Raw genomic sequence first — 11,237 nt, forward strand, 5'->3', positions numbered from 1 at the left:
CGTGCCAAGTTTGAAGTAAAACCGGCTCTCGAGATAATGAGCGGCGGCGTTTAAGTCACGCTGCACGAATTCCTGTCACTGAGGGAAACATTAACCGACCTGATTGCTGCAGGGTGAAAGGTCACGCCTTCATTCCCAGTGGTTACTACTGAACGGTTGGATAAACCCCTTTTTGCTCCCGACCTGCTGTCGAGACTCGACCTAAAAACTTTAACGGATTTCTTACCACAGAAACAGCTTGGAGCAAACCCCGGCGTCGTCCAGCGGGCTGCGCTTCCTTCGGTCCATCGTGGAGGAGACTTCGGTTCTGCGTCTGCTGCGTCTCCGGGCTGGACGTCACGGCGGCGCAGTTCAAAGACATCACGTAAAACTGAAACTCGCTTACGATCGAATCTCACGCGTAGGAATTTCCCGTTCGTAGGATCCATCGCGCTTGGAGCGGCTGAAGTAATGATCGATATCTAGTCAAAGTATTTCTATAACTTGATTTGGAAAATCCACAACTGAATAATAATAATAACAAATCAACAAACTTAACCGGCCGCAAATTGACAGAAACTCAAACGTACGAGCGGGACGTGAACGCTGCATGAGCTAACATGAGGTTAAATGAATAAAATAATCAAAAATTAGGGGTGGGCGATATGGCCTAACATTTGTATCACGGTATAATTACAAGAAAGTACAACGAGTAAGTGTGAGAGATAGACAAATGTGTCTAAGATTGATTTTGTGAAATTATAGCCCTGTAGAATTTATTTGATTCTTAAATGTAAATATTATTTATTTTTAGTATTACAAGTTAACGGACACCTCCCAGATTTTCTCTGTCCCAAACAGCTGCAACATAACTTTTAACCAAACACATAAACGTGGTAGTATTTATATAAGTAGCTTTAGCGGTAAACTAGACCGCAAGTTTAACTGTAAAACGAAACACGCATGAACGAAGTTTTACTGGTACCGTGAACGCAACGGAAGTGCCTTAAGTGCGAGCCCTGCGCAGAGTCCGCTAGCTTAATGCTAACACGCAATGGTCAACGCCATAGACGCGCTAACGTAAAGTAGCGTCCCCTCCACGCGTGATTTCTAGTCTTCTTGCGCGGCTGTTGCCAAAATACTGACCTTAAGGGACCGGCTAAAGTCTCATTCCTCCAGCCGGAGTTGGGGAACAGCCTCCCTCACCCGTGTCCGAAAGAAAGTACCGGAAAGTACCGGAAAGTACCGGGACACGCGGAGACGACGATGTTCGCGGCACGACAGATTGAATCAACGCACATGCGCAGTACTTCTGACGGGCCGCGCACCTGACCCATTCTGTCTCTCCTCAGAGCCACCAGAGGGCGCCGTTGCTCTTACACGGGAGGATAACGCTTGGAGAGTACCGGTACAGTAAATTTAGTGACACAGCAGTGCATAACTACGGAAGCTTATTGCATTCACTGAAGAAAAAAAAAAATCGGTTTTCCTGAATTTATGAGATAACTTCAAGAAAAAAAAAAAAAGTTTCGGTTTTCCTGAATTTATGAGATAACTTCAAGAAAAAAAAAAAAAGTTTCGGTTTTCCTGGATTTATGAGATAACTTAAAGAAAAAAAAAAGTTTAGGTTTTCCTGAGTTTATGAGATAACTTCAAGCCCTATTTTCCGAAGAAGCATGTCGATGCTGCATGCAGCCTTCGCCCTCGTTTGCCCACAGATTGGATATTTTGAGCAGTGTAGCAGGTGAACACAAATGCCTAATTGTTTCCTGAGTAATGACAAAGCCATGTTGAAGGCATTTCATGTGCATCATCTTATATCCATGGAGCATGCCATGTTGATTCATCTGTTCCTGAAGAAACAGCGCAGTATCCAGCAAATCAGAATGGCACTTTCTTCTGAACAACCGCATAGACTTGAGGTGCCTACGCAAAGTCGATAAACTGAGAACAATCCCTTCAAGGTTACTCAGACAGCAGAGTATTTCCCAGTGTCTTAAACCAAGATGAAAATAAAAGCGAATAGAACAAGCAAGATCTACGGCAGCCATTACTAGACCTAAAATAAATAGGCCTACAGAATTATTTCAACATTTCAGAAAAACTGAGAAAATTACCTCTAAAAACCGAAAAAGATTACCTCTAAAAACCGGAAAAAATTACCACTAAAAACAGAAAAGAAAATATTTGCTCTAAAAACCGAAAAATAATTACCACTAAAGACCGGGGAAAACAATTACCTCTAAAAACAGAAAACAATACCTCTAATAACATTAAAAAAAAAACATTTAGCATTAATTTATCTCATTATTTCAGAAAAACAGAAAAAAATACCTCTAAAAACAGGAAAGAAAGGATTTATCTCATTAATTCATAAATTCAGGAAAACCGAATTTTTTTTTTCTTCAGTGAATGCAATAAGCTTCCGTGCATAACCGTGACATTATTGAAATATATTCGTCATAAAACAAATTAAATATATATAATCTTTTTTTTATTATCTGTAGCTATCTCGTGTGTTTATTACGCCCCTTATATGCTTAAAAATAAACGTCTGATATAAATAAAATAAACTGAGGCTGTTGTTTTAGTGGCATTATTAGGTCGTTGGAACGCGCCGTCGCACGGCTAGTGACGTCACGTAGCGGCCATGCCCATATGTGTAGGTATGACGGGCTTTGATTGACAGCTTCCGGTCAGCGAGAGGATTAAACAAAACAAACCGTAATGGCATCAAAGCGACGCGGAAAAACGGAAGAAACGGAAACCGGACGAAGAAGAACGTTCGAAGGATGAAGGTACGTCATTTGTTGGTGACGTGGGCTGGAGAGGTGGAGGTGAAACGACGTTTGTTTTCTTTTTTTAAGCTAGTTTCTTTATTCGTCCCACTAGCTTAGCTAGCCAGCGTCGGCTAAATGTTAGCTAGCTGCCGGCTGGAATCCGCTCGTCGTAAACTCAGATTTAACGTCTGTTTCATGCCTCGGGAATGACGGACTGACTCCAGACCAGTTTATTCAGATTATAACGAGGTGGAAGAGCCGAAGTTGACCGAATCACTAAGGCAAAAAAAAAACATCTGTTACTGTGAGTAACGTGATGATGATTAGTTTTATTTTGGTTGTCAGATTAAGACAAAAAAATACAACTTAAACAAAACAAAATATGTATTACAACCAAAAAACTTGTGTTATTTGAGACTGTGGTGTTAATATAAATATTATTTTTAAGTGGTGGTTTGTTTTTATTGTTGCACTTTAAAATATGTGTTTGTTGTGTTTTATTATTTAAAGTAAATGTTTTATAAATATTCAGACTGTTCTATTTCTTGACACAGAGAGGACGCTTTTCCTTCTATTATAGTTTTATCGGTTCAGCTTGCCCGAGTGTCTCAACTTAAGATGTTTGATCAGGAATCTGTTTTATTTCCTTCCCTATCGATGCCTCAGCAACTTTATTGTCTTCATTAAAGTATCTTGTGCTTTAGGTCCTGAGTTTCCCTTCGGTATCCAGATGAGTCCCGCGAGAGACGCCACGTACCCGCAGGGGAGGACGCCAACCCGCCACGCCCACCACCCCCAGCGTGCTCGTCCACATCTGCGAGGATTCTGACGCGATTGGTCAAGCGCTCATCGTGCTCTCAGAGGTTTAGAGACGGGTTGAGGACATACGTCCCGCTGACGAGGGTGTCCTCAGACGCTGCGTCAAATGCTGCATTCAAGATCCATGGGGAAAGTCGTGAGGTTTGTCAAACTGCTCAGATTTGCTGTCAAATGATTTACCGCTTGTAAGTTAGAGATGAAGGCGCTAAAGTTTAGAAAAATAACACGGACTAATGTTTTTGTGGCGGTGATTTCGTACGACGCCAGGGAGACTCAGCTGGTGAAAAAACACCGTGACTAATGTGCGTGAAATAAGATGGTCATCAAAGGGAATTGGGTGTTGGTTATTCCCACAGACTTGAACGCAGCATCATTTTAAATGGTCAGCTAAACAGACACTTTAATTTACTGGTTGTGACATCCGATAAGAGAGAGTAGAAACTTTGATCAGATCTCACTCTGAGTCGAGATGAAGTAAAAGCTGCTGTTTAGAAACGAACGACATCTTTAAATGGTTCCTGAACAGAAAGTATTCTAATGAGGCATCTGTTTTATTTGAGGCCTGGTTCATTTTCTTCTAGGGTCATCCTGCGATTGGGGGTGGAAGCAGCACATGACGCACTGCCAGCTAGACGGAATTCTCATCTCAGACACCCTGAGGTTGATTAACGCTGTTAGTTCAACTTTTTTTACGACTTGTATTTGGAATTCATTTGTGATGGAAAGAAGAAATGATTGCATTATCAATAAATAAAGGTTGTATCATCTGTATTTTTTGTTTATTCATCCATTGAGTTCTCTAAATTTACTACAGCATCGTTAAGCCTTAGATTCCTGCTATAAATTGCTAAGAATCCAGAAAAATAGCTGGAATAAAAATGGAAACTGTTTCTGGTGTGCAGGAATTCTTTGTTTCTCCTCACAGCCACCGGAGGGCGCTGTTGCTTTAACACGGAAGGAATAAAGCTTGGAGGAAACTCATCAGATTAATATTTTTAAATGTTTCAGCCCTGAAGAAGAAATTATTTTTATTAACATAAAAAATATAGAGGAAAATATAGAGGGGGGGGGATATACGGTTTTAATGGAACCTTCTGACAAATGTGTTAAAAAACCAAGATCATGAAACAAAGGAACTTGAATCTCTAAAACTTCTGGTATCCAAAAAAATTAAAAAAAGGCATTCAAATTTGTAAAAAAAAAAAAAACGCATGTAAATAAAAATTTTTTTTTAAAAACCGCATGTTTTTTTGTGGTTTTTTTGGTGTGTTTAAAAAAAAAAAAAAAAAAAAAAACGCATGTAAAAAAACCACACAAAAAACGCACGTTTTTTTGGTGGTTTTTTTTTGTTTTTACAAATTTGTATGCCTTTTTTTATTTATTTTTTACAAATTTGTCAGAAGGTTCCATTAAAACCGTATATCCCCCCCCCAGAAAAACCAAGCATCTGCATTTTCCATGCCAAAAAAAAACACAAAATTGTATGCCTTTCTTGTATTCATTTTTTTACAAATTAATTAATTAATTAAAAATATTTAGTATTAATGGCAATATAATATAAGAATGCTGGCTAAAGTGTAAAAGTATAGTGCGGCTGCATCTAATTTGGATACAAGAAGTTTTGGAGATTCAAGTTCCTTTGTTTCATGATTTTGTGAGTATTAAATAAAATACGTCATAAAACATAAAACATGTTTCTCAGGAGTAACATGTTTTACTCCAGTAAGAGGTTCACAGGATTCCCAATATCCCTGAAAATAATCTGAACAAACTGGAACCGGAAGGTCGGAAGCTTTTGCTCGAGGAGGGTCGATTCACTGCTGAAGCAGGGCTGGATTGTGGGAGGCGACAAGGCTGGCAAGGCGGGATTGGGGGAGGCGACAAGGCTGGCAAGGCGGGGCAAGGCGGGGTTGGGCGGAGTTAAGGCAGGGTGGAGCCGAAATTGGGGTGTGGTCTGTGGATTTACATTTTCCCCGCCTCTTTTGCGTCACAAACTAGGGGGCGTGGCCACATGACCCGGATCAGTGACATGCGATGATAAATTTACGAAAACTCGTGAATTTTCAGCCGAGAAATAGCCTAAAGGTTATGCAGTAGGTTTACGGTCCGCGGGATCGTGGGTTCGAATCCCGCTGGTTTTGTTGCTACAGCTGAAAATCGGATTTCATTTGAGTTTGTAAAAACCTGTCGGGTCTTGAACCTGCAGTCTTCCCTTCCAGGTACTGCGCCTCTACCCTCTCGGCCACAGACCGAGATAAAAAATATAGTTCTCCTGGCGCATTTGACATTTACATTTTGAACATTTTACCGAGATCTGGGTGTCGCCCGGAGGAGGCGGGCTTAGGGCATGGAAGGGGCGTCACCTCCCCCAGATCACTGACTGACTCAAGGCTTGGAGGGTGAGGAGGAGCAGCTGGGTGAAGGCATTGCAGGTAGAGGCAGCAAGGAGCAGGTAGTATCAGGTAGAGGGAGCAAGTAGAAGGTAGTATCAGATAGAGGGAGCAAGTAGAAGGTAGTATCAGGTAGAGGGAGCAAGTAGAAGGTAGTATCAGGTAGAGGCAGTAAGGAGCAGGTAGTATCAGATAGAGGCAGTAAGGAGCAGGTAGTATCAGGTAGGATTAGTAAGGAGAAGCAAGTGGAGGATCAACTCAACTAAATTGAAATGCCAGCTGAGCTTCCAGGATGGAACATGGAACCAAAACTTTTATCCTCAAAGAGAAAATTTAATATAAAAAAATATATATATTTAGATTTTTGAGCAAAGATTAAATTACAGATGTTTCCTTCCAAGTTCGTGAATTTAAGAAATGTTACCCCTTTAAAGCCAACATTTGATACATTTGGTGTTTTTGGATTTTGAGAATTCTAAATCATAAATATTTTTTTTTTCCAGAAAAACCAAGCAAACAACCAAACTCGAGAATCTGCATTTTCCATGAAAAAAAAAAAAATCAAATTTAGCAAAAATTATTTCAATTACAAAACATGGATAAAAATTTACATGATATTTTTTTTTTTTTGAAAAATTTGTCAGAAGGTTCCATTAAAACCTTACTTTACAAAAACACGATTTTCTGGCAATTATTTCATAGTTCAGGCTTTAAAGAGGTAATTTCTAAAACTCAAACCCTGTCGGGATCGAACCCACGAACTCAGCATCCCAGGTCAGACGCCGATCCCCCTGAACCACGGGAGGTCTGCAGGTTAGAGCCAGAAATTTACCGATGCAATGAGAGCTGCAAGCTGAAACATAAGAAAAAAAATAAAATCCAACCTAACCGAAGCCCGGTCTTTACATGGTCGCAGAGAAACGAGACACATAGCGTTGACCTCCATTTATTAAGCAGCCGTTGTTCAGGTGACAGAAGACATTTTATTCATTCAGTTTCTGACAGGACGGAGCATTAGTGGTGCGAAACTTGCCTCCTGTCGCCTCCTCGCTTTCATCCACAAAAAAACATTTGGAGGAACTGCCTCCCAATCTGTGAGTCGCCCTGAGAATAAATTTAAAGAACAGGAAAGAGCATCTTGGCTCGGGGGCCCCCCCACCAAGCTCGAAACGGCCGACATGCTTCTAGTTCTGTACCTGGATCAGCTCCGTCGTCGGCCCGCCGAATAGGGAGGACGGGTCTTCCACCCGGAATCTGCGGTTCGAAAACACAACAAACAAGCATCTATTTTAAAGTGCAACAATACAAGCAAACCACCACTTAAAAATAATCCTTAGATAACACCACAGTCTCACCCTTATCAGCACAACACACATTATTCTCAGTAACAGTGTCTGGTCCTCATTCACTTCCTCACACGTCTTTAGCAGAGGCCTAGGCTAAAGCCTCGGCCTGTTCCTGGTACCATTAGAGGCCTGCTCCTGGTACAGCCTCCGTGCTGTTAATGCGGCTCTCTCACCTTGTTATAATCTGAATAAACTGGTCTGGAGTCAGTCCGTCATTCCCACGGCATGAAACAAACGTTAAAGCTGAGTTTACGACGAGCAAATTCTAGCCGGTAGCTAGCTAACATTTAGCCGACGCTAGCTAAGCTAACATTTATCCGACGCTAGCTAGCTAAGCTCGTGGGACGAATAAACTCCACCTCTCCAGCCCACGTCACCAACAAATGACGTACCTTCATCCTTCCAACGTTTCTCTTCCTCGGTTTTCTTTCTTGACGCCATTACGGTTTGTTTTGTTTAATCCTTTCGCTGACGGGAATTACGGGAAGCTGTCAATCATTCCCATAATACCATTCGGCGGGCCGACATGCAGCTTTAGGACCTATGCCCTCCTGTGGACGTAGGAGGTAACTTCAAGTACATTGATGTGAAGTTAGATGCTTCCGGTTATGGTTTTCAAAATAAAGAAATATCTATTATTTTTTATCGACGGGACTTCTTAGCTACACGTGTATTAAAAATTATGGAAAGGAATTTTCTGACCACGCGTTTTGGCACGCTGAGTGTAACGTGGTTTGCTGGGCAGCTTTTTGTACATAATATATGTATAGCTGTGTATATTTTAATATGCATAAATGAAATTATGGGACTTTTTTTCCTGACTCCTCAGCCTCCTCGCTCTTTTCCTGCCTTTTGCTTTATCCAGAATGAAGAAAAGGGAAAATACGGGAAAGGAAGGTGGAAAACAAAGGGAAAACACAGCAGGAGAAATCAGATATTAATTAAACTGCTTTTTTTTATTGACACTTAGTTTATCTTACAAATTACAACAACTATTGTCAGTTCATATGTGCACACAGTTCTTAATAGTTTTCTAAGCAATGACCTGAAAAACACATTCAAAACCTTTAGCCTGTAAAAAAAATAATAATATTGATAGTGGAGAATATATTAATATTATGAAGAAAAGCATTCTTCCTTTCGTTTGGGACAATCTTAATGATGATCACAGACGACCAAAAAAGTTTGGGGACCCCTGCCTTAAACAATTAACCTGCCCCCCCCCCCCCCCCCCGCCCCCATTAAAGCCTTGCGTCTGACTGTGTTGTGACGACCGAGGCTCAAGGTGTCAGAAGGGAGGGAGGGGGGGGTTAAATTTAACTGTGGCGGGGCTGATATCTGCATGGCAGGTCGCATCCCTCCCCCTCTGCTCTCCCTTTCCTCCCTCTCTTTCTCACACACACAGTCTGTCTTCCACAGTCCCCATCACACACACACACACACGCACACACGCACACACACACACGCACACGTTCAGCTCCTACCTTGGACCACCTGGATTTTACGAGGCTCCGGCGGAGGAGAGAAGACGGACCGAGGATAACGGCTCGTCGGCACCGGCGAGGCTGAAGGCGGGACCGGCGGCGCTGCAGAGGGAGGAAGCGTGTCTGCCAGAGGTAAGAGCGGACTGCCGCTTTGATGGGGGGGGGGGGGGGGGGGGCAAAGATCTGACAGATGATTTGAATTACAACCCGCTGAGACGTTGCTCATGACGTCACCAAAACTTTGATTCCACACAATCCCGCGGTGCAGTGTGCAGCGCAGTGCGAGTGGATCCATAGAATGGGCTGCAATCTGCAAGGATGGTGCTAATTGTGCAGATTTAGGGATTAGGGGGGAGGGATTAGGGGGGAGGGATTAGGGGCCGGGCGGGGGGTCACTGGGAATGTCTTAATGGTTAAATTGGTTCGATTCGTTCGTCCTGGAGGAAAAACCCGTTTTGGTTTGATTTAAGACAAAAAAAAAGTTGCGCTTTTCCAGTTGCATTTGCTGACAAGGGCAAAACACGATCCTGCCCCCGGCGGGGGGGGGGGGGGGGGCAACGATTCGGGCAACACTTCAGAGCCGGGGCGATAATTCACAGTGACACCGACTCAAGTGGACGCACGACGGGCCGGGGAATTTCCAAAGGGCAGCGTGTGCACGAGAACCCACGGCGGTGTCATCCGGGGGGGGGGGGGGGGGGGGGGGGCAGCGGCTCCGGTTTCAAGGCCTGCACTCATGTCTCGGTTTGGAAACACGGCAAGACGAGCGGCAGAGGAGCGACCAACAAAGATGTTTGAAATGTTGGATGTCCCACTCTGGCATCCGACCACAAGGAGAGGTCAAAGATCAGGGAAGGCAGGGAAGGAAACCGCCTTTTTAAATAAAGTTTGCCGTTTGCCCCCCCGACGCCTAAACGACCACAACAAAGATTAAACGAACGAACAGGTGCTGAAGAATTCCTCCCTGCTGTGAGGAGCTTGTTGGAAGCTTTGGAAGTGACATGTTAATCCGTCAGAGGAACCTTCTGCTGCCGCCGGGGGGGGGGGGGGGCGACCAGGGAGGCTGGTTTCGGGATCGGGATGGCGAGTTTCGTGGGTGTGAACGTGACGTCACAGGGGGAGGGGGGGGGGTTGACAGATTGAGGGCAGTGGGGGAGAGATCAATAAAACAAACGCGCCTCCTTGAGCTCCGCCAGCTTGAAGGCCGGATTAGAAGAATCTGGCCTTCGTCCAAAGCATCCTCTTCCTCAATGGGGAGGAACTCTGAACTCTTTCATCACGATTCACCAATGAGAATGCTCCTGGCGTGGGCGCTTCTTGCCCCCCCTCCCTGACTGCAGGCGCAGGCCGGCTGAATGAAAGCAGCATGGAAATCAGTGAAATCTTGTTGACTTTGAGCTTCTGCGGCGTGATTTGCTGAGGCGGGGGTCGACCGGTACGCACAGAGCGTTCCTGCGTCACAGCAGGAACGGGGGGGGGGTCCGGTTTCTCTCACGGAATACCAACCGCTCAGAGCTCTGGGAAAAGATCACGATATATATATCATGAGAGAATCGCCGCTACTCCGTGAGTCGCAGGTCGACGCAGCCTTCCGCGGGGGGGGGGGGGGGTCCACTGGAAGGTGCCTTCGCAGAACCCGGTCCCATGAGAGCAAGTCTGAGAGGCCGAAGGGGAAAGTCCTTTTTTAGAAAGAGGAGCTGTTCAAATGTGACTCGCTTTATTTTGAAAGGGGATGGCACTTCCTGTCTAGATGGCATCTCCATTACCTTTAAGCTGCTTTTATTGCCGGTTCGTAAATATTCCGACAGCGAGTGACGCTTCAGTTCCACGTGGAGCGATGACGGATGAGAGGAGGACGCAACGGCGTGGAATCTGTTCCCAGAGCGGGCCTTGAACTTTTGAACCTAAATCCCCTTCAGGCGTATTTTATGTAGGATCAGAACAAAAATGAAATAAACAAAAGTTTGTTCCTGATCTGCATCACAGTCGGAGACGTTATGTAAACCGGCTCTTTGCCCCCCCCCCCCACCCCCCCGCTGCTATTTCTGCAGCGCCTCCTCCGCCTTCGGTTGTGGAATTCCTGGCATACGTGCCGTGATTGGATGAAATGACAGGTGGCAGCCTGACGCTAAATATGCACCGGAGAGGAGAAGGTAAAACCCGGAGGAGCCCCGCTGTGAATGCTCCTCTTTGAGCCCTGACCTCCATTGTTGCCCCCGCTCTGTTTGCCGTTGCTAGAGAAACTCAGCGGAACGACGACGACAGGGGGGGGGGGGGGTAATTATCGGGCTATTTTCTGACGGCCCACTTTTTGTTCTTGCTGCCTCCTATTTAAGAGAAAGTGAGTCGTGACCTCCCAGCGGCCCGGGCCAGTAGGGAGGAGGAGACCCGGTAGGGAGGAGGAGTCCCAGTAGGGAGGAGGAGTCCCGGTAGGGAGGA

At 44.6% G+C, this 11,237-nt stretch overlaps 2 long non-coding RNA genes across 2 annotated transcripts; one reads left to right on the forward strand and one right to left on the reverse strand.

Annotated features, from left to right (window-relative positions):
- The first annotated feature begins 2,420 nt into the window (after positions 1 to 2,420).
- Positions 2,421 to 4,339, forward strand: LOC137911898 (uncharacterized). The gene is made up of 3 exons (XR_011106152.1): positions 2,421 to 2,777; positions 3,464 to 3,719; positions 4,160 to 4,339. It is a non-coding gene; the product is annotated as an uncharacterized lncRNA (long non-coding RNA).
- Positions 4,340 to 6,906: 2,567 nt separating this feature from the next.
- On the reverse strand, positions 6,907 to 7,859 carry LOC137912162 (uncharacterized). The gene is made up of 3 exons (XR_011106170.1): positions 7,707 to 7,859; positions 7,165 to 7,222; positions 6,907 to 7,072 (listed from the first exon to the last, which is right to left on the reverse strand). It is a non-coding gene; the product is annotated as an uncharacterized lncRNA (long non-coding RNA).
- Positions 7,860 to 11,237: the final 3,378 nt, after the last annotated feature.

The sequence above is a fragment of the Brachionichthys hirsutus genome, chromosome 24 (assembly GCF_040956055.1).
Source record: "Brachionichthys hirsutus isolate HB-005 chromosome 24, CSIRO-AGI_Bhir_v1, whole genome shotgun sequence".
NCBI classification, from domain to species: domain Eukaryota; kingdom Metazoa; phylum Chordata; class Actinopteri; order Lophiiformes; family Brachionichthyidae; genus Brachionichthys; species Brachionichthys hirsutus.